Below are 25,002 nucleotides of genomic sequence, written 5' to 3' on the forward strand. Positions count from 1 at the left end.
GTCAATGAAATTCATCATATTGACAAGCTAAACAGAAAAACCAAATGATCATCTTAATACATGCAGGGAGGGGCACCTGGGTGGCTCAGTTGGTTAAATGTCCAACTTCAGCTCACGTCATGATCTCAGGGCCTGCGAGTTCAAGATCTGCATTGGGCTCTGTGCTGACAGCTCAGAGCCTGGAACCTGCTTCAGATTCTGTGTCTCCCTCTCTCTGCCCCTCCACCACTCACATTGTTTCTCTTTCTCAAAAATAAACAAACATTAAAAAAATTTTTTTCAAGTCAGTTAAGTGTCAGACTCTGGATTTCAGCTCTGGCCATGATCTCACGGTTCATGAGTTGGAGCCACGAGTCAGTTCGCACTGACAGCGCAAACAGAGCTTACTTGGGATTCTCTCTCTCCCCCTCTCTCTCTGCCCCTCCTCCTCCTGCTACCAGGCTCTTGCATGCGTGCTCTATCTCAAAATAAACAAAACAAAAAAGGTCTGAAAAGGTAATTCCTATGAATCATGTACTTTTTACAGAGTGTTTCATTGAACATATTCTCTAACATACAGTATTATAAAATACAGCCAATTATAATCTATTCACTGATGACTAAGGAAATACATAATTTCCAATGAATGACACATTTATCATCTTGATGCTCTAGAAGAACTAAGTAATACACAAGCTCTCTTCATAAGGAAGTTAACTTGAAGGAAAAAGGTTTGTATGTTTAGACGTGTCTGTGGGCAATGCAAGAGAGCACTTTTTCTCTATTTAACACAGCTAATGCCTCTCTCTCCAAAAATATTAAAAGGACGCATGCTTAAAAAGAAAGTGGGCTTTTCATTTTTATTTTAAAAATAATAACTGCTGTGAAAAGTAACTGCAACTCAAAATAGCTTAAAGACTTAAATGTAAGACTTGAAATTGTAAGACTCTTAAAAGAAAACAGGGGAAAAGCTTCATGACACTGGTCTTGGCAATGATTTCTTAGCTACAACATCAAAAGCACAGGCAACAAAAACAAAAATAGACAATTCAGACTACATCAACCAAAAAAGCTTCTGCACAGCAAAGAAAACAACAGTAAAAAAGTAACAAATGGAATGGGAGAGAATATTTGCAAGCTGTATATTTGAAGGAACTCCTATTCGCTCAGGAGCAAAAATACAAAAGCCCAATTAAAAGATGGACAAAGGACTGAATAAACACTTCTCCAAAGACATACAAAGGACCAAGAAGTACAGGAAAAGATGCTCAACATCACTCACCATCAGAGAAATGCAAATCAAAACAACAAAGAAGTATCATCTTATACCTGTTAGGATGAACATAAGAAAGAAAATAATTAAGTGTTGACGAGAAAATGTGGAGAAACTGGGATCCTTGTCCACTGTTGGTGGAAATGTAGAATGGTATAACCACTACAGAAAATAGTATGGAGATTCCTCAGAAAATTAAACATAGAAGTACATGATCCAGCAATCCTACTTTTGGGTATTTATCCAAAAAACTTGAAATTAGCTTCTTTATATTCTCACATGTTCATTATAGCATGACTCATAATAGCCAAGAGGTAGAAAAAACCTAAATGCTGAAAATAAAGAATAAACACAATGTGGTATATACATACAAAAGAATAATATTTAGTCTTGAAAAAAAGAAGGAAATCATGTCAAATACAATATGGATGATTTTGGGAGATGTTATGCTAAATGAAATGAACCAATCAGAGAGGGCAAATACTGTATGATTCTACTTATTTCAAGTATGTAAAGTAGCCAAAATGATAGAAACAGAAGGTAGAATGGTAGCTACCAGGCGCTGAGAGATGGCAAAATGGAGTATTGTTGTTCGTGCACAATGGTTTCGGTTACGTAAGGCAAAAAGAGTTCCAGAGATCAGGTATACAACAATTACGCTTATAGTTAACAATAATGTACTGTACACCCAAAAATTTGTTAGGAGGGTTAAAAAAAGGCTCAGGATTATTTTTGCCAATTTACTTTTTCCACTGGAAATTTAAAAACAATTTACAATTGTACACAACAGGTATTTTATTAAAATTATAGACTAATTTGAGAGGGAAATAAAGCAATATATTCAAATGGTTCAACTAGAAAGAAGTATTTTTAAAAGCATATGCAACAAAAAGTCTCAAGAGGTCTTGTTCCATCTGCCCAACTTTTCATTCTTCACAATATGTAACCATGTTACTGAAGGTATTAGTTATACCTTCAGAGATCACTTTATGTAAATATGAGCAAAAACAAATACGCACCTCTTTTTGACTTAAATATTAGGATAACATGTACTTTACCTTGCCTTTCTTTTAAAATTTTTCCATATCAAAACATAAAGAACTTCCTTGTTCCTTTTTTTTTTTTTTAAGTATCACAGCATTTCACTATGTATGGAGATGTACAATAATTTATTCAGTCAATCCTACTGATGGGCATTTAGATGGTTTCTGTTCTTTGCTCATAATAAAAATATTTTGGTATAATCTGGTACATACATCAAGTTATGTAATTTTTCAGATCCTTAAGAACAACAGTAAGAGTGCTAAAGGCTTTAGGTACAGAAACACTTTTTTCTTTTTTACTTTTAAATATTTATTTTTGGGTGAGTGTAAGTGGGGAGGGGGAAAGAGAGAGAGACATAGGATCTGAAGCGGGCTCTGTGCTGATAGCTGACAGCAGTAAGCCCAGTGTGGGGCTCAAACTCACGAACTGTGAGATCATGACCCACGGAAGTTGGACACTCTATCAACTGAGCCACCCCAGAGTCCTGAAACCCTTTTTTCAACAAGTTTGGGTGGCACAACCCTTTAATAAATTTTTTCTCTTATCTATAAAATGGAGGGTCAGGGCTGGATTATATCTCTATGGTCTCTATAATTTTTACTGGACTTTCTATAAATAACATCTGTCACATACAATAGTTTTAGTTTTATAAACTTCAATTAATTTTATTGAACTTATTTTTTCCTTTGATATTTAATTAAAATTTTTTTCATGACAGTAACCTTAAAAGTCAATGTTAGAATAATATACAAGAGTAGTTTAATTACTTACATGCGTAATAAGCTTCCAAAATGGCATCCCAAACCCAAAATAAAATGCATGCACTGTTAATTATGTTATGTGCTTAAAATAATGGTTTCAGTGGCAGTGATGGACATATACATCTGTACATTAATTCAACACATTTCATTATTTTCCTTAGCTCATTCCTTAGCAATGAGTCTTAAAATTGAGACTCTACTGAATATATATTTTTGTGGCCTCTTTCTCATTTAACATTTTATTGGGAGCATGTTTCTTGGTCAGTGTTCAATGAGCAAGACTCATTTGAAGATACCTGCTGGATGTTAACAGCACAGCATATTGTCACAGAGCAGATCAAAGCCACCCAAATCATACAAATGCTTCTGATCTAACCAAACATAATTTGATAACTTTTTTTTCTCTTTTTAAGTAGCCTTCGCACCCAGCAGGGAGCCCAATGCAGTGCTTAAACTCACAGCCCTGAGATCGAGACCTGAGCTGAGATCAAGAGTTGGATACCTAACCAAGTGAGCCACGGAGGCACAGTAAAATGTTTGTCTATTTATAACTAAAGCATCATTGGTTAAAATAAAGTTTATTGACCACTAATCCTAAAGAGCTATTCATTGTCATTCTACTCCTATAAAAGCAACCAGAATCAAATTCTACTAGATGAATTGAACACTGACCAAGAAACAAGCTCCCAATAAAATGTTAAATGAGAAAGAGGCCACAAAAATATATAAGCAGTAGAGTCTCAATTTTAATAAAAATTATACACAGACAAACACAATATGTTGTGAGTAGTACAAACTGGTACAATCACTCTGAGGGCAATTTGGCAATATAAAGATGTGCATCCTGTGCCAAGTGATTTTATTTCTAGGCACCTCTAGAAAAGTATTTGCTCATGTGTACAAAGAAACACGAATAATTATGTCGACAGCTGAACTGCTTAAAATTGGCAAGAAAAAAAAAAGGTTATTGAGTGAAAAGGCAAGCTGTATACAGACTGATGCATCAGTGTGATAAACATCTCTGCAAATAAAAGATATTTTTTCTGTGGTTATATATATACATGTGAGAAAAACTTGACCAAAAAATAGTAGATAAATACACATCCAACATATAATTACTTATAAAAGTGTGACAGGGGTCAAAATTAGAGATGGTCATCAAAGGGAACGTGAGCTTTATTTGAAATTTCTACATTTAAGAAATAATTTATGTAATCTAAACAATGTCACAATGGCTGAATATCTCGAAGTAATATGCCAACATGTTAATATTTCATAATTCTGATAGAATAGAAGTGATTTATTTACACTTTCCTGTATTCTTTTAATATCTGAACTGTTTTTTAAAAGAAAAAAATGTTTGGAGAGCGAGAGAGCTCACATGGATGAAAAAGTGCGAGCAGGGGAGGGGGCAGATGGAAAGGAAGAGAGACCATCTTAAGCAGAGTCCATGTCCAGCTTGGAGCCCAAAATGGGGCTCAATCCCACGACCACAAGATCATGACCTAGGCCAAAACCAAGAGTCAGAGGTTTCACCAACGAGCCACCCAGGTGCCCCAAAAGAAAAATATTGAGTACAACTTATGTACAGATTTATTAGGCTGGAGTATTTTATAATTACAAACATGCAGGGTAATAGAATGACTAGAAAACATTTTAAATTGTGCTTTTCAACAGCAAGATAAAACCACATTAGCAACCTTCAGTAGCTGTCTCACATCACAGGGAGACATTTTTCACTTTTGAAGCAAAAGCAAACTATTACCAAGATAGTCCCTATTCAAAATATTCTATAGTTAGTAAATATTCAGGTACCTCTTTCACCTGAAAAGGAGCACATTCAAATAACAGAAAAGCAAAAGTTGGGAGCAGATAGGAAAATGTCAGTATCCACGAATGTGAAAAATTAGATAATCAAAGAAATAAATGAAGTTTTATTATTTATTTCATTAGAAGAGGAAAAAAAAAACACTTCAATTACCAAAATGTATAGTGTGTCATTTAACAAATACTGTTGGGAAATGATGTGACATATACAAGTGAATTTTCCAGATAAATGGAACTCACCCTTTAAAATCAAAACCTTTCAATTTAACCATTCTGATGAAAATCCCTCAAGAAGAATTACATGCCCTCTGTGGTTTAAAACACATATATTTTTTAAAAAAATTTTTTAATGTTTATTTTTGAGAGAAAGAGAGTGAGAGAGAGAGAGAGAATGAACAGGGGAGGTGCAGGGAGAGAGGAAGACACAGAATCTGAAGAAGGCTCCAGGCTCAAAGATGTCAGCACAGAACCTGACGTGGAGCTCGTACCCACGGACGGTGAGATCATAACCTGAGCCGAAGTCGGACACTTAACCAACTGAGACACCCAAGCACCCCTAAAGCACATATATTGAACATAACCATGATTTTACTTGAAAGCAACAGGTCAGAATTCATTCTTTCACTCAATCATTTAGCAAATTAGATCTGTCTTCAGAGAGCTTGCAATCTAGATATTCTAGTCTTGCTATTAAATAGTCTGATTAAAGTCATTTTACAATTAGCCCAACAATTTAATTAAAATTCTACAAAAATGGAAGTTCTGAAGCACTTTTCCACTTTATTTCAGTATAATCTTCCATTCTTTCCCTAAACAGGTCTTCTGGCCAAACTGTTATGCCCCCATAACCTAGGCCATGCTTTCATATCTTTGAGCCTTTGTTCAATATTTATTCCACTTGGAATATCCTCCCTCCAATTGCTGTCAAAAACCTACTCATCCTTCAAAGCCTATCTCAAATTCCAACTATGACATGAATGGTATTTCTTACTTTCCCAATTAAATCAGTGATGGCAAAAATCGAAGATACTCACTTCCCTCAACAACTTGTTTCATTTCCTAAACAACAGGACCAAATTTTAAATCCTTCTGGGAAAAAAGATTTATAGAACAAATATTAATTTATTTCAAACTAATTAGTCATTGGGTCACACTCAGGATCCTCACTTATAAAATATATATAATGTCAAACTTACAAACTCATTGTGGAACTTGTAATATATATATATGAACTGTCCGTATAAATGAGGGTTATATAGTAGATGCATAAAAAAGCTGATAAAAAGAATCTACACTACAAGTGGAAAACCAAGTACAGAAACTACTTATAAAATTATCAGGACAATATCCTCCTTTAATAGACATGTGGGAACATCAGAAAATCTGGGCCATGGAACTCAACTGTGTGGTATCTCTAAGAGAAAAGAGTAATTTGCAACAGGCGCTTCCTTATTTATCTCAGTGCATGAAAACTCTGAATCCTAAAGAAGTTCTTCAAGAAAAAAAAAAAGAACATATTTAAAACAAATGTTTAGAAGTCATGCTTACAATACAAACAGATCAATGCTACTGTTAAAAAAAAATATATTTAAGGGTATATTAGTTTCCCATTGCTGCCATAATAAATTCCCACAAACTTAGTGGCTCAGAAGAACAGAAACAGGAGAAGTCCTAAAATCAAGGTTTTTAGCAAGGCTGCTTTCTTTCTGGAGGTTCTAGGGTAAAATCCACTCTGTACAAGCTTCTTCTAAACTTCTAAGGGCTCTCTATATTCATATCTTGGCTCATGGCCTCTTCCTCTACCTTCCAAGCTAGTATCATAGCCTCTTTAAATATGTGATTAGGATCCCAGATTCTATCTTCTCATCTATTTTTCTGACCCTGACACTTTTGCCTCCCCCTTGTAAGGAATCTTGGAATTACACTGAGATTACCTAGATAATCCAGGATAATCTCTTGATTTTAAAATGCTTGATCATGCCTGAAAGTCTCCTTTGTTATGTAAAGTAACATTCACAGGTTCTGGGGGACTATTATTCAACCTACCACAATAGATATTTTTATCTCTTTACTGTTATAAAGAATACTGACATTTGATTCAATTTTAAATAATCTTTTAAAAGGAAAAAGCTTACTATAAATTCTTGGTAAAACTGGTAGAATTTGAAAGGTATTTTAAAGTTCAAGATTCTTGCAAAAGACTTTGATTTCTTAGAGCCTCACTCTACTAGCTTGACACACAACATCTGCATTTTTGAAAACATAGTTCATTAAGTGATCACACTTACAAACACATTTACAACTTGAGGACAATTTTGGTGAATAATTTAAAATCCCATAATGAAAAGAATTAACAATTACTTGAAGAATAAAATGATCAATCTATTATTTATTTTCTCCCCTTTGGAATCCGGGAAAACCATACATAATTGTTACCCTTGGTGGCCCTAGATCACAGAAAATGAAGGAAAAAAAAAAAAACCTTAACGGCTCTAGGATAATGATTTTCCAAGTGTACAATATATACTGGTTGTTTCCTGTTATACTAATATTTCCAATCTCAGAGAGTTTGCATTTTGTCATGGACTAATAATTTACTATGACTGTCTTCACTGGTACATTAAGCCACTCTTACAACAAATCCCATTTTTGTTTTAACACTTTAAAACAAATTAAAAGGTAGATAGTCTACTCATTTTTTAGATTTAACCAAGATGAAGAACACTTCCCTCTTAAAAACAGCAAGAGAAAAGCAACTAGTTACAATGAAATCGCCATAAGGCTATCATCACCAGAAACTTCATAGGTCAGAAGGGAGTGGCAGAATATACTCAAAATGCTGAAAGAAAAACATTACCAAAAATATCTGACCCATTAAAATTATCACTTGGAACTGAAGGAGACACAAGTTTTCAAGACAAGCAAAAGCTAAACAGGTTCATCAATATCAAACTAGCCTTACAAAAACTGTTTTTACTTTAATTAATTTTTTTTATATTAGAAAGAGAGAGAGAGAGAACATAAGCACGGGAGGGAAGAGGGAGACAGAGAGAATCCTAAGCAGGCTCCATGCTCAGTGCTGAGCCTAATGTGGGGCTCATTCCTGAGATCATGACCTGAGCCAAAATCAAGAGTCTGATGCTCAACTGAATGGGTCACCCAAGACACACCTTACAAGAAATATTAAAGGGACTTCTTTAAATGGGGGAAAAATTAAAAAGTCCATAAATAAAAATAAGAAAATTATGAAAGAAAATATCTCACTGACAAAGGTAAACATATAGTAAAGATCAACCACCTATATAGCTAGTATGAAGGTTAAAAGATAAAAGTAGCAAAAATATCTAGATCTACAGTAATTAGTCAAGGAATACAGAAAATAAGATGTAAAATATGACACCAAAAACATAAACTGTAGGGGGATGGGAGTAAAAATGTAATGCTTTGAGAATGTGCTTGAACTTAAAAGACTACTAAATAGTAGAATAGACTGCTATATCCATAAAGATGTTATGTATGAGAGGCACCTGGGTGGCTCAGTCGGCTGAGCGTCCGACTTCAGCTCAGGTCATGATCTCATGGTTCATGGGTTTGAGCCCCGCATCGGGCTCTGTGCTGACAGCTAGCTTGGGGCCTGGAGCCTGCTTCAGATTCTGTATCTCCCTCTCTCTCTGATCCTCTCCTGCTCACGCTGTCTCTCTCTCTCAGGAAAAAAAAAAAAGATGTTATGTATGAACCTCTTGGTAACCACAAATCAAACACCTACAATAGATACACAAAAAAATAAAGGGAAAAGAATATAAACATAACACCAAATCACAAGGGAAGAGAGCAAGAGGAGAAAAAGAAACAGAAAACTACAAAAACAGCCAGAAAACAACTGACAAAATGGCAATGAGTACATAAAGGCACTTCATATTCAAACTGCAGTCTTAGTACTGTAGTTATCATAGGACTCAGCCATTTAACCCTTAGCAGAAAATTCGTATTCCTCTCTAGGAAAGATTCATTACTTATTACCTCTGAACAGCCAATGGAGTTCTTGTAGTTCATTCATCCTGATTTGCCAAATAAATGCCAATAATCCCCTTGAGGAATATTTATGAATGAAATGATAACAATGTCTGAGATATGCTACAGAGGGAGGCGTAATGAAATAAGATGTATGTGAGTTCAAATCGCTGTATCTTGGTGATAAGTATACAGGGATTTATTTAACTATTCTAGTTATATTATCTTGAAAATGATTCACAAATATATATAATCTCAGCTCTCATTAATTTTTTAAAACATTTAAACAATGGCATGTATCATTATTTTTCAATCTAGAGGCTCATCATAATTAGAAGATTGGGTTTACAACACACAAATGGATTAGGAAAACCAAAGACTGGGAATGAGTCAGATGAAAGGGAGAAAATTATTTTTATAAAGGGCAGTAATCGCAGATGGTCAAATGGAGCCAGCTGTTCATCCATAAAATCTGTGGGAGTTAATCTGGAGCCTATTCAAAACTTTACATTACACTGGTCTTCCAATATATACATTTCATAGCTGTTCAGGCCAAGAGTATCTGTTGTTAGGACTATCTTTGTTATCAAAATAACTGGGGGGCGGGGGAACAGCAATAAAAAGAAAAGGAAAATACAGAAAAGGAAAAATTCAAAAATTTTCCTTTTAAATCTTTTTGTTCATGTTTATTTATGTTTGAGAGAGAGAGAGAGAGAGTGTGCACAAGCGGAGGGGATGCACAGAGGGGGACAGAGGACCCAAAGCGTGATTCGCACTGACGGCCTAATGCGGGGCTCGGACTCACAAACTGTGAGATCATGACCTAAGCCGAAGTCGGATGCTCAACCAACTAAGCCACCCAGGTGCCCCACGGAAAATGCATTTTTATTCAAAATAAGAACTTTGAATAGATAATAGTAGGCAAGACCATAAATACAAAGAATCCTGACTACTTTGGAAATTAACTCTTGATAGGAAAGAGCTGTCCTAGCAAATGTAGAATTTCTACAACAATCTATATTTACTCTGAGATGGAAATAATTTCCTATAAGCATCAATAAGTGAATCAAAATAACTAGTCTCAAATGTATCAATAACAGTAATAGAGAGGACCTTAATTCTGCCTTAAAAGTTAGTGGTTTGGAGTTTTAATTAAATTAGCATTTTAACATTCAGCTCCATTTCTTACCTTTAGAAATTATGCAAAATTGGGAAAGAGAACTGACACACCAGTTACTCCAAAATAGATGAATCTTCCTCCAATACTGCTTATAGCACTAATATCTTCTTCAAATATAGAGAAGTTAATACATATCAGTTGCACATTATACAATCAAGTTTTAGTTTTTCTGTAATAGTCAAAAACTTTCTCACGAGCCTTGTATTCTCAGTCCACTCGAGCAATCCTTTTGGTACGAGCTATTTGCACAATGTTTATTGATTAGCTGATATAGTTAAGAACAACTGTTTTCTTAATTTTCTTCAGCTATCATCATTGAAGTCCTATTCAATAGATCACAGAATTTTTCACATTTTAAAACTGTCCTGCAATCATTTTTGATAATTAACCATGTGTAATTCAATGATCTCTTGTGACAATGAAGAAAGAATGGTGCATTGAAGCAGTAAATTATGCCATAAGATATTAGAATTACAGTATCATGGTAGCAGAGTGGAATATTTTCCATTTTAGAGGACTGACACCTACACATTTTCAATTGTCCTTTAAAAAATTGTCACTCAAAGGGCACCTGGGTGGCTCAGTCGGATAAGCATCTGACTTCAACTCAGGTCATGATCTCACGGTTTGTGGGTTTGAGTCCCGCATAAGGCTCTGTGCTGACAGCTCAGGGCTCGGAGCCTACTTCAGATTCTGTCTCTCTCTAACCCTTCTCCACTCATGCTCTCTCTCTCTCTCTCTCTCTCTCTCAAGAGTAAACAAATATTGAAAAAGATTAAAAAAATTTTTTTAATGTTTTTATTTATTTGAGAGAGAGAGAGAGAGAGAGAGATACAGCGTGAGCAGGGGAGGGTTAGAGAGAGAGGGGGATACAGAATCTGAAGCAGGCTCTAGGCTCCAAGCTGGCAGTCAGCACAGAGCCCGATGCGGGTCTCGAACCCACTAACTGTGAGATCATGACCTGAGCCAAAGTCGGACGCTTAACTGACTGAGCCACCCAGGGGGCCCTAAAATTTTTTTAGTTGTCACTCAATATTTTTAACCTTTCAAAGATTTGCCATTTTCATTATCTAAATAACATCGATGTTTGCAATAATGATTTAAGTCAGCAAATCTTAAACAACTATATAGTGAATATTCTGTCACAGTTTAAGAGCTAGGAAAGATCTTCGAGAAGAACTACTCAAAGTGCTCATTTGAGAGAAGATAAGGACCCTGTGCCTGAATGTAAATTAAATTCACTACTTCCTAATCAACAAACTCTGACTACCAACATCAAAAAAAAATTTTTTTTCAGCCTAATTCAATAATGCACTAGTGCTTTAGCTGGTTTATATTCCAGCACTAGCTCTACATGTGCTTATGGACCAGTAATAAACATTTGTAGACTGGTCGTAAACATTCATGGTCTGCACTCTTGAGTCACACTGTCTTACAGATCATCTAGTTCAGTGGTTTTCATTTCTGGCTCCACAGGAGAATGAACCAGAAGTGCCAGAAAATAGGAACATCCGGGCTTTGCTGCAGAGATTCTGATTTAATCAGCACTGGCTGGGCCTGGGGTGTAAGTATTTTCACCGATCTAGGCTCATCCCATTCTACACATGATAACTCTGAGGCTAAGAGAACTAACGTATTCCGAGGTCATGAGACCTGAGAATCAAAGGACCAACTTTCCGCACAATTAAGTTTCCACTATACACCAAACATAAGATTAGTTATAATGATTACAGCACCATTTTACATTCAGGACATTGGAAGAACAGTAATGTTTGTGAAATTTTTGCTTTCTTACTGTTGAAAGAAGGGATAATAAAGACTAAGGGAGGCATGATATGGTTAAATTTAGGTTATCGAAATTTAAGTTATATTTTGGTTATCTTCCTTCCTTAAGATACAAATAAATTTATGTTACCTGAGAAAAATCCAAAAGGGGATATTACTGCGTCAAATAATCTGTGCTTTTCTTTAAAAGACTGACACCAATTCTTGAGCAACAAGCTGTTAGCAAATTAACTTGTTTTAATGTCAAGTGGACATACATTTTTTTCTAACTTGAAAAGATCTTATACACATCAAAGGCAAATGGACTTTTATACCTTCTCTCCCGATTTTACGCTCACTGTGAAAAGTCAACCAGCTTCTCCTGGCCAGCAATGAGGATGTTTTAAATAAGGACCCCAGGGCTTTGTAACTCTCTAATGACTATAACCCATGAAAACATAGATGGGAGCAAGCTAGAACATTTGAACGCTGGAGTGCTTTGCTTCCCTTGCATTTGAAAATAAAACTGTACACTGATTTTTTTCCCCATTTTTACCGAACTGTTTTTCTTCTGGGGCATGAAACCAAGAAGCAGTATATATATTATAAGTGAAACTCAATTCTTCTTATAAGAACAATACATTTAAACCTGGGGTTTACCCATTTGTATGTGTCATTTGAAAACATTCTTTCACCTTCTGGAGCTTCAGCTTCCTGATCTGGATAAATCTTCTAGCTACTTTCACCTAGATGAACTGGGTGCCTCTCCTTTTTATTTTAGCCTCTAATATACAGAGAGCTATCTCATTTGAATGAGGCTACATGGAACAATTAAAGAAGAATATAAAATAGCATATAACTTTATAACAAGCATTCAACTGTGGTTCAGATAGTAAGAGCTATACATTTCAGAAGAAAGGGGAACAAATGAGACGTAGGATTGTTCTGTACATGAGATGGGATCTGACCCGGGCTTTGAAAAAGGGTAGCATTTCAAGATGGAGGAAAGCAATGAAGCACCGTGTATCAGTCTGCTGGGGCTGCTATCACAAAATTCCACAGACTCTATGGCTTTAACATTTATTTCTTATGGTTCTGGAGGCTGGGAAGTTCAAGTTCAAGATGCCACTGATTTGGTTCCTGGTGAGAGCTCTTTTTCTGACTTGAAGATGCTCATCGTCTTGCTGGGGAAACAGTTCTCTGGTGTCTCTTCCTCTTTTTAAAAGGGCACTAAATCCTATTACGAGTGCCTACCCTCACGACCTCATATAAAACTAATCATCTCCCAAAGGCCCCATCTCTAAATACAATCACACTGGGAGTTAAAGCTACAAAATATGAATTCTGGAGGGGTACAATTCAGTTCATAGTACAGTATTCCAACAGAGAATAACATTATTGAAAGCATCAAGGTGGTAATGAATACCGCACGCTAAGAGAATTAGGCAGAGACTTGATTCTTTAGATCCAATGAACCTTGGAATATAGTAGAAAATTCAAGGGATATAAAGAATGGGAGAAAAATATGGAAGGTCTAGAAAACTAGATTAAAATTTGACAATGCTAGAAATAAGGACACACCAAATATTACAGAACAATGCAGTGACAAAAGGAAAATATTCTTGGAGACCAGCATGGCAAAAAAAGAAGCATGGCTTATAGTAAGTTCCAAGAAAACTCAAATAAAAACTTTAAATCAACATGTGCCAATATTAATTCTGTATCCAGGGGCCCTAGAGACTCAAGAATTGAGATGGCCTAGGGATAGGTATGAACTGAGATGTAAACCACATTGTAACCTGTAATCAAATCAAATGTTAAGGAAGTTAGAGAACAACCTCAAAGTTGAAAATCTGGATAAGACTCCTTATATGCTTTATTCCTTCGCGATCATTGTTTTTGATGGACTTCTCTCAAACATCATCATCCTCATCGTATCACAATGAGAACAAAATACCCAAACAACCAAATACCCCTTGCACCATCCCCCCACCTACCACAATGAATTTAATCTAAAAGAGAACACTTGGGAAGGTTTGTTTCTCATGTCCGAACTAAAGATACGCAGTTTTTCTTCTTCTTTTTTGTTTTTTTTTTTTTTAAGTTTATTTGTTTATTTTGAGAGAGAGAGCATGAGCAGGGAAGGGACAGAGAGAGAGAAGAAAGAAAATCCCAAGCAGGCTCCATGCAGGGCTCGAACTTACAACCTATGAAATAATGACCTGAGCTGAAATCCGCCCTTGATAAACAACAACATCTTAGTCCATAGGATGTTCCACTCAAATAGAGTATATGCTTTTCAGGAAATCCTTTAAAATATGTTGCTATCTCCTGAAATTAGACTCTGCAAGTGTGTGTGTGTGTGTGTGTGTGTGTGTGTGTGTGTGTCCAATCCCACTGTTAAAATTTCCAAACTGGGAAGTTTTAATTTGCTTTGTAATCCTTTCTACTTATTTACAGGGTGGCAAACAAAATAATGTCATTTTCATGGAGAAGAATAGAGAGCAAAATCTCTTTAGAAGAAAATCCCTAAACTGAGTACATTCACCATAAAGGAAAAATGGTGTAGTTTGTGGGAAGGACCTTCAATAGTTATGCAAATTATATTTTAAGAGAGTAGAATTGTTTTCTTCCCTTAGTAAAGTATTTTGCAAACTAACCAAATAAATAAAAACAGAAAAATGTGGCAGTGCTCCGATTTGAAAGCCAACAGGCTTTTACCCTGGCACTCAGTACTGGCACTGAGGCACATTTATTTGTAAGACTTTGGAGGTTACCTGGTACACCATTTAGAAATCACTGCTCAGATTTATCTCAGTTGGGAGTTTCAATCTGGAGTTCTCCTGACATGAAAATCATCTGACTGGTAGAGATATCTGAACGGTCTACTTAAGTGGTTATTCTCTAGTGTTATCCTGGATTGTTCGGCCCTTCAAAGGAATCTTATTAGGTCTAGCAGAAGTAGGAGGAAGTTAATGCCAGAAAATATCCAGAAATAATGTAAGGCAGTATTTCATAATATCATAAAAACTTCTGTCCCATTCTGATAACAACAACAAAAAAAATGTGTTCCCTTCTCAGCTGAGGATCTGTAACTTTTCATCCCCATTGGTTACTGAACTTTACTCCTGTGGATTCTATTACAAAACACCACTTTTCTGGGGTGCCTGGGTGGCTCAGTTGAGTAGCCAACTCCTGATTCCACCTCAGGTCATGATCCTAGGGCTGTAAGATAGAGCCCTGCATCAGCCTCCACACTAAACACAGAACCTGCCTAAGATACCCTCTCCCTCTCTCTCTCTCTCTCTCTCTCTCTCTCTCTCTCTCTGGGGTGCCTGGGCCATTCAGTCGGTTAAACATCTGACTCTTGATTTTGACTTAGGTCATGATCTCATGGTTCGAGAGTTCAAACCCTGCATCAGGCTGGGCTATGTGCTAATGGTGGGGAGTCTTCTTGAGATTCTCTCTCCCCCTACTTCTCCCTGCCCCACACATGTTCTCACTCTCTCTCTCAAAATAAATAAACAAACTTAAAAAAAAAAAAAAAGGTTTTCTCTCTCTCCCCTCACTCTGACTCTCTCTCCGGCTCACACGCTATACATACAGGCATTTACTAAATTCTCCCATTTCCAAATTACATTTTTTGCTATGATAATTCAATCACAAACATATACAAATGTATACTTAAGGCAGTAACATAAAACTTACAAAACTACCAGCTTTAGGAATGGACCCTAGAAACCAAATAGTATCTTGTACTACCTCGTATCCAAAAGCATTCCTATTTCAATGGCAACAATCACCATTTATTGAGGGCATAATATACAACATGGTGTTGGGTACTTTACCCTTTCTTAATCCTTACCCAATCCCATGAGATACATTTTATTATACTTGTCTCATAGTTAAGGAAATTTTAAAAGCTATTAAGTTTCCTGCCCAAGGTCATAATAGTTCCTAAGTGGCACAGCATTCAAACCCAGATATGCTTGGTTCTAAAAAAGGACTACAAATCTCTCCATTTCACCATTAATCCTGACAGGAATCTTTACACAAACAATTGCTACCAAAAGGCTTTATAACAACACTCTTTCAATTGTTAATAGCTGTTAGCTTGCTCTTACATTAAGGCTGAAATTTGTCTCCTTGTATCTTCTATACCCATTATAGCCCTATTTTTGTCCTTTGAAAAAAAGAGAACTTAAATAATGCCTCCTGATGACAGCTCTTCAAATATTAAAAATTTAACATATCTGCCCTTTGTACTGTTTCCCTCCTCCTTCAATTTCTTCAATGGTTCTTCATCCTTAGTTTTTCTACAATGGATTATGTTGCAGTAGCATGACCACAAAAGATACATTTAAATCAAAATCTTGATAAAAGAATAATGTTCTAAGTATAGGAAAAGCTCACTGCTTGAAATCAAGACAAAACAAAACAACAAAACAAAAACCAGTGATACAAATGAATACCTTAGTAACTCAATCCACCCCAGTCTGTTTTTCATTTCATATTCTGTATATCAAATCTTCTTACAGATATGAATGTTAAGAGAAATGTCCATTTATTTTATTCAACATATCCTTATTTGTGTGCCTCGCAAGAGCTAGGTACTTGCGCCCGGTTGAGGAGAGAAACATAAATAAAACAAAGTTCTTGTCCTTAAGGAATTCAAGTCTGGTATTATTATTAAGATATTAGCAGGTGCCTCCGTTTTATTGTGTTCATATAAACACACAAATATTATTACTTTTTATACAAGTGATAGCATATTATACATACTATTCTCAACTCTGGGCTTTAAACATATCTTGGGGAACATCACACATCAGTTTATGGAAGTAGTTGTCCTTAACAGCAGCACAATACTCCTCAGAATGCATGAACCATAACTTATTTATCCATTGATTTTTTAGACATTTAAGATGTTTATAATCTCTTTTATTACAAACAATTGCTGCAGTGAATATCCCTGTAAATACATCATTTTGCAGAAGTACTTCTTATCTCCAGGAAAATTAGAATTTGTGGGTAAATGGGTAGGTACACTTAGAATGTGATATACATTCTCAAATGACTATCCATAAAACTTATACCAATTTCATGAATTCTTCTATAACACTCACATTAAAATGTGAATTTCTTGCCACGTAACTGATATACTGGGATACAGTGTGAGCATAACACAAACTTTGTGTTTGCTTATGGACTGATTTGATCCCTAAGACGTTCCTTATAAATACAGAAAAATGCACCCAGAAGAACCAAGCAAGATAGGAACACACAAGTTGCATACACCTCAAACATAGACCAGCTACCTCAGTTTACTGCTTATATCATGGGTCACACTCATTCACATCTGATACTCCAAGTTTCCATCCCATTTCAGATAACCTTCCTTCCACCACTTCTCAATAACTCCCAAGGTGCTACTCTTCCAATGCCCAATGCCCAGGCACCCTGCCCTGTGTTTTTTTATTGCATGATTTTGCCTCTTAGCACAATGATTTTTTAGGAACACATATGTCAAATTATGGTAAAACTGAATGTACTCTCTCATAACAATATATGAAGATGTCTCTTTTCTAATACCTATTAAAAAAGCATATTGAAAATATTTTAAATCTTATTAACATGACAGATAAGAAAGGTACCTTAGGGTTAACTTGCATTTTAGTTGTATTTTTAATATGAAGAAAAATTGTCCATAAGAAATAAAAATGTCCATTTTCTCACTTATTAAAACTAGTGAGGAGTGCCTGTGGCTCAGTCAGTTAAGTGACTGACTCTTGATTTCAGCTCAGGCCATGATTCATGGTTGGTGAGACCCAGCCTTCTGTCAGGTTCCTGAAGCTCTGGGGTCCTGGGGCTCCGTGCTGAGCCTGAAGCCCGCTTCAGATTTTCTTTCACCCTCTCTCTATACCCCTCCCCTGCTTGCTTGCACACCCGTGTGCACTCTCTCTCTCAAAATAAATAAACTTAAAAAAAAAAAAAACCCGAAACAAAGAACAGTGAATTGTTTGTCAAATTAAAATAATCTGTCAAAATATACCCACTGACTTCAGTCATTTTACTATTCTTCCTTTCTAATCTCTCAAAAAGAATTTTGGGAATCTGTTGCCAAAACAGAATCCCTGCTCCCTCCACACACATACATTATCTCAAAGTATAAAACTGTCACCTCCAGACTGTTGTGTGAACTTGAACACCACGTATTACAAGAAGCCGGACTAACATTTTCTAACAAAATAAATGAGAACAAAACTTTTGGTTGAAATATACAGAGTTAATGAATCTGTGTTACCAACATGTGTATGAAATAACATTGTCAGGTATCAACTATGAGATGGGTCTTATTTAATTTGTATCAAAAATATGACAAGTAACTGAGTACCCTGACTTAAAAGGTATAGTACTTCATTATTCCAAGAAGTGATTCAGTAAAGATGGAATCTTTTCAAGGCATAAAATTATTGGCTGAAATAATGAATCAGTACCATGTGGTATCTTAACGAGGTGAAAATTGAGTACCTCTTGCAAGCTCAAAATAAGAGTTGTGGAAAGGGCAGGTCCAGACGGCTGGTAGCATGGGCTTGCAGGGGCTCTATCTGTAGGTACCAAGAAGCTTCATACTTAAAGTCAAAGGAGTGGAAACCTTCAGGCAAAACTCTCTCCACTAAATCCCTTAAATTACCCCTTAACAAACGTCCTAGCTGATATCTGATAGGGGAAAAGGGGATCCTAAATGGGAAAAGTGCAGCCGGGACATAAAGAAACTTGATATTAAAGGTGAAGAAGACTCTTGAGTATATTCTTTACAGAATGATGCTCAAAACTGTTAATGGTCTTGCTTCACTTGGGTGAAGGCTACAGACCTTGTTAGGGCTACTGTGTCTACCCAGTGATATAATAAGAAACATATACAGACATATTGAGTTAATCATCAATGGTCAACGATTTAATCACTCATGTATATAATTTAAAAAAAAAAAACCCTAAAAACAACAAACCAAAGGAGCTCACACAAATGGAGGTGCCAGGAGAGGAGCACACCTGGAGAGGGCAAGGACGCTGGACACCCCGCCCCCACACCTTGTGCTGTGCATCTCTTACATCTCACTGTCCCTCAACTGTAGCTTTTTATAGTAAGCTAATAATCTAGTGTGTGAAATTTTTTTCTGAGTTTTATGAGCCATTCTAGCAAGTTATCAAATCTGAGGAGGGAGTTGTGTGAATCTCCAACTTACAGCTGGTTCGTCAGAAACACAGATTAACAGTTTGAACTCATGAGTGGCATCTGAAGGGAGAGTGGTACAGACTGAGCCCTCAACCTGTGGGATCTGACTAGAACTTCAGGTGATTAGTGTTGTAATTGAATTTTACAAAACCCACTTGGTGTCTGGAGGGTAGAAATTTGGTGTGGAAAAACATACAAGGGATCAGGAGTAGAGTACAGAAAGCAGAAGAGGCATTATCCCCTTATATACACCCCCCCTCTCCCAAAATTCACGTATTGATGTCCTAACCTCCAGCTCCTTAGCATGTGACTGGATTCGGAGATAGGGCCTTTAAAGAAGTAATTAAGGTAAAAAGAGGTCTTATGGGTGAGTCATAATCCAATTTAACTGGTGTCTTTATAAGAGATTAAGACACAGACAAGCATTATTAACCAAGAACAGTAGCCTCAGAAAAAAAAAAAAAATCAACCCTGCCAAAACACTTTGATCTCAAGACTGCTAGCACACAGGACTGTAAGAAAATAAACTTCTATTGTCTAAACCACCTAATCTGTGGTAATTTATAATGGCAGCCAGAGCAAACTAAAACAGACCTAAAGAAAAGGGACAATAAAAACAATCAAATTAAGAACAGTATCTAAAATCTGTTTTAAACTCAGGAAACAGTGCTACTCTGTGATTAAGAGTGTAGCAGAGAGGTGTCTGGGTTGTTCAGATGGTTAAGCCTGTGACTCATGATTTAGGCTCAGGTCATGATCTCGAGGTTCATGGGTTCGGGCCCCACAGAGCATGGGGCTCTGTGATGACAGCACAGTAGCCTGCTTGGACTCTTCTCTCCCTCTCCCCCTTCCCCTCCCCTGCTTGCTCTCTATCTCTCTAAACAAACAAACAAATAAAAGACTGCAGCAGAGCATGGATGGGTGGAAGTATTGTTTTCCTCACTTACTAGGAGCTTTGTATCTACCCCCATAGAAAACAGATAAGAAAATGACCAGAGGAGCACCTGGATGGCTCATTTGGTTAAGCACGGACTTCAGCTCAGGCCATGATCTCACAGTTTGTGGGTCTGAGCCCCCCATCAGGCTCTGTGCTGACAGCTGAGAACCTGGAGCCTGCTTTGGATTCTGTGTCTCCCTCTCTCTCTCTGCCCCTCCCCCGTTCATGCTCAGTTTCTCTCTCTCAAAAATAAATAAATGTCAAAAAAAAACAAAAAACAAAAAAACCAGAGAGCCAATTAGACCTGAGAATAAGAAGTGCATTTGCAAAAGTGTATACTTCGGGAATTAAAATCAGTTGGAAGTACTCAACATTTTACATACTCCAGGGACCATCATTTTAATCTCCTTTTTTCTATGCTTAACTGTAGAGCCAAAGAGATGTGAAATAGCTAGAGTTCCATATGATAAGGGGGACTATTTTTATTTAGTAAATGTAAACACATTCCCAAGATAAAATTTAGCAAAAATTATACCATCACATAATAACAAACTCAAAATAACACCCCACTCACTCTCATAGTTAAACCACACAAAATAATGGAAGATATTCTCCATGGTAATAAAAAAAAGATATTTTTTAAGGATACTCAAATTGACTTCCACTGTCTCCCTGCCTGCTCGACTTCCATTATTAGTATACATAGGAGAAAACTGATCAATTTCTATGGGAGTCAGAAAAGTTTTTATTGTTGACAGCACAAACACACACTATAGAGCAGATGCTGTCATCAAATCGTAGTATTCAGTTACTCTGTTTTGAAATTAAGTGAAGTACTTGTTTAAAAATGTTTTCTCATTAGAATGTACAATGATCATTTTAAGTTCTATCTGGTGTAATAGGACATTTCTATCATCCTACAATCTGGACTATGCTCTAAACACTATTGTACTTGAACAGATGGAAATCATAAAGTGATATTTAGCTACAGATTTCCTGTCATATAGTTTTGCAGACTGAAAAAGGAGAAATCAACATTTGCAATCAACTAAAAACAAAATACTATCTAGTAAGCTAAAGTGATGCTAATGTGACACAAGAATATAAATGCCTTCAATTTAATGTACTGCAGCTTTCAGGGAAAAAGAAAATATTAAAATGATACCTCACAAAGTTAGTCAAGGCTGTGATGTGTGGGGGCAGAGCTGGGGAAGGAGTGATATGTAAGTTACCTACAATAGACATGTCTGGCATTGTGCATAATAGTTTTAACTGATCAAGTGATGTATGTTCCAGTGAACTTAAACTCGATGGCTAAGAAATATCCAAGAGTACTAGAGAATATCTTTTGTACTTCAGAATCTTAATTTCTTCTTACAGAAAATGGGGTGATGTAACTTGCAACATAGTTCATAAAATTACTAAGGAAATTAATAAATTTATGCAGAGTACTATAAACTGCAAACTGATTTTAATTCCACAGAGGGTTTTTAAAACTCAGTAGATGGATGTCTATATATTAACCACTTGATATAAGGTAACATTGCTGATACATATATCAAAATTCTGAGTCCTGAACTTACAGCTAAGAAAATCAATAGTCATCCGAAAGAACATTATGATGAGATATACTCCCCTCCTAGGCTCAAAAAGAGCAATCTAAAGACACATCTTAACTAGAAATGTATATGTGTCAGACACTACACATTTTACAAGCACACAGTCAAGGTCCAGTTAGGAATTAAAAGCCACCCAGCAATTTGAACAGAGGAAGTTTAATGTAAGGAATTATTAACTGAACAGGGTATTGGAGTAAGAAATTAGCTACCAAGAAGAGAACTCTGAAAAGTAAAAAGAGCAGATACAAGGAGTGACCACTACCCATAGGACTGAAAGAGTGACCAAGAAATAACCCCATATCCCATGCCTGGCTAAGATCCATATATTTTCGGAAAGGTCACAGCTAAGGCTCACTGGATGGTGGAGAAGTCGCTATGATGCTACACCAGCAGAACGTGCTGGAAATCTTGGCTTTAATTGTATACTCCCTCCTATGTTTAAGGTAATAAGATATACACATGTAAACTATTATACAGTTCCTTGTTGAACTTTTCCATCTATCTCATTTTTCTCTCATCCAATTCCTCTTAATCATACTTCCAGAATGCCTTTGTTACTAGAACAGAAGTATAACTCTTACTGGACTCCTAGCCCCCAAAAAGATTCTCACCATCTCATGCCCAGATTATTATAGTCTACTAACATGTCTCTCTGCCTCCAGCACCTTTAGTTTTAAGTATTGAATGTTTTTATACACTTGCTCTCTTTCCAAAGAGAAAGCTAATTTTATCTATTTTTAAATGTTTATTTTTGAGAGAGAGGGCAAGTTGGGGAGGGGCAGAGTGAAAGAGAAGGACAGAGGATCTGAAGCGGGCTCTACTCTGACAGCAGCGAGCCCAATGCAGGGCTCAAACTCCTGAGCTATGAGATTAAGACCTGAGCCAAAGTCGATGCTCAACTGACTGAGCCACCTGGGCACCCTGAGAAAGCTTATTTTAAAAAGACATCTCAATACGATTGATAAAAAGGAATAAAAAGAAAAAAAAATAGTTGACAAAAAGAAAGCAACTATGTCAACCTTAAGGGTCAACATACCTGCCATAACTGTGAAGCTTCTAAGCACTCAAGGCAAAAAAAATAAAAAATAAAAAATAAATTCAATCATTCACAGAAATCTTCATTACAAAAAATGAGGAAATATGCCATTTCCTAGAAAATTTACTCCAAAATAAACTCTCTTAGAAACTTGACATGTGTGAAATTATACAATGAGCAGTGTCCTCATTAATAGTATTCCAGTAAGTAAAGAGAATTCACAAAGCCGATCTTTCCAAAGACTTAAAAAAAAAAGAAAACTTATAAAACTGAGGTATAGCTCAATAATTTTACAGAACATCAGAGTGATTTTGTCCAAATTTATATTCTCCTAGGAACCTGAATGGATCTCAGGAAAGGAGTTAGAGTGCCTAAAGGAAAGAATGGATTGTCTGTTCTTTGAACAAAATGTTGTACAGTCTATTCCTTAGATCCTGAGTAGTTCCCCCAGAATGTCAAAAAGGGCAGGTTGATACAGGGCACAAAGTAGAGAGGACAAGGTGAGATTCTGATCCCTTTAGTAAATCAGTGCCACTCTACTTCTGTGTTTATATACAGGCATAAACCATACAGTATTATAGGAGTCCTAGGAAAAAACCTTGCCTTCTACAAAGTCACACAATATAAATAATTGGCCTTGGGGAAGAAAAACAGTATTAAAGGCCACTCAAATGCAATGCAATCTGAACCAGAGGACTAAAAGATGTAATAATGACTCAAACAAAAAGACACAGTAAGTTCCTAATAAATAATTATAAATTGAAGAGAATCTGACATAAAGGGTGTGAGAAACAGCTGAGTTCCATGAAAATGGGCAAAATGAATGAAAACTGTGGAGCACACAAAACAAATACTTTTAAGACAAAGTATATGGTCAAATAGAACCAAAGGTAGAATATGGGGTGAATGAGCTGCAGGCTTTCAGTTTCAAGATTCAATTTAATGTTTTCATTCAACTGTTACAACTTGGAGGTGTGGAGAAATACCACTATTAACCCACCCTACTTCCATATTACATTGACATCATTCCCTTATTTACCAACTGTGTATCAGCAAAAAATGAACAGTGTAACTGAACAGACTGCACTGTCTTTCTCTAACATTTTATTTGAAAAGAATTATACTGAAAGGAGGGAAGACAGAAGTATGCAAGGAGCAGAGAAAGAAAAGGAAAGGAGGGAGAAGAAAGAAGAGAGGAATTAATTAATTTACTAATTTGGAAAACAATTGTATTATATTATCACTTCCCTAAAACTGACTTCTCCCATCCAGGTTTCTTCTTTTTATTTAAATTGTTTTTAATGTTTTATTTATTTCTGAGAGAGAGAGAGAGAGAGAGCGCGCACGAGCGCGAGCAGGGGAGGGTCAGAGAGAGAGGCAAATACAGAATCTGAAACAGGCTCCAGGCTCTGAGCTGGCTGTCAGCACAGAGCCCAATGAGGGGCTCAAACCCACAAAGCGTGAGATCATGACCTGAGCTGAAGTCAGACGCTTAACCGACTGAGCCACCCAGACGCCCCTCCCCCGCTTTTTAAAAATAATTTTAACATTTTCCCATCCAGGTTTCTAATTGGTGGTGAAGAGGTAATGAATGGCCTGAAGATTAAATATCACTAACGATAAACTAAGATTCCAGAGCCTATGCCATTTTGTTTTTCACTGGGTCTGTCCAAAATGGGTTGACATACATGGCTTTAAAATCTGAGTTAAATGAAGATATAATACCTAGAAAAACCTTCATCCTTCTTGAGAAAAAGAGCTAAATTATTTTTTCATTGGCAGTAATTTTCAACTCTGTGATATAAAATTCAAAACCATGTCACTCCAAACCATGAAGTTTAACTTAGAGTAGGATGGGCCATCTGAAGGGATTTCCTTCCAAATGCCCTTCTAGAAAACACCTAACCTAAAGCCCAATACCAAAAAAAGTACTGCTGAGTAAAGGCATGTAATAATAGCTATTCCAAAATTTCACTTCATGAAATGAATGTTGTTAACAGTGATAGAAAAATCTATGATTTGAATACAAGTGCCAATAAAACGTAAAAATACTGATGAGGAAGTAATTCTCAGATGAAGAAAAAAACTGTGGACAACCTCTAAACATTACTGGCAATTTCTATTCTCTGAAAGCACTGCAAGACAATATTATGGAGAAGAGGGAATCAATTAGTTATGAATAAATACTCTGCCCATATACTGAAGGAACACTTTGATAATTGTTATTACCCAAATACAAAAACTGAATTGAGAACTTAAGTTAACCTTCCTAGCCACTAAAAATATATAAATTAATGTCTTAGGTATGCTACTTGCATCTCCAAAATCATGTAT

The 25,002-nt window shown here is 36.3% G+C and overlaps 1 protein-coding gene across 2 annotated transcripts in view; it reads right to left on the reverse strand.

Moving 5' to 3' along the window:
• The window catches only part of HS2ST1 (heparan sulfate 2-O-sulfotransferase 1), a 160,797-nt gene that overhangs the window by 52,710 nt on the left and 83,085 nt on the right, over positions 1-25,002 (reverse strand). The window lies entirely within an intron of this gene.

This window comes from Hyaena hyaena, unplaced genomic scaffold, assembly GCF_003009895.1.
Source record: "Hyaena hyaena isolate Hyena2069 unplaced genomic scaffold, ASM300989v1 scaffold_544, whole genome shotgun sequence".
Taxonomy (NCBI): domain Eukaryota; kingdom Metazoa; phylum Chordata; class Mammalia; order Carnivora; family Hyaenidae; genus Hyaena; species Hyaena hyaena.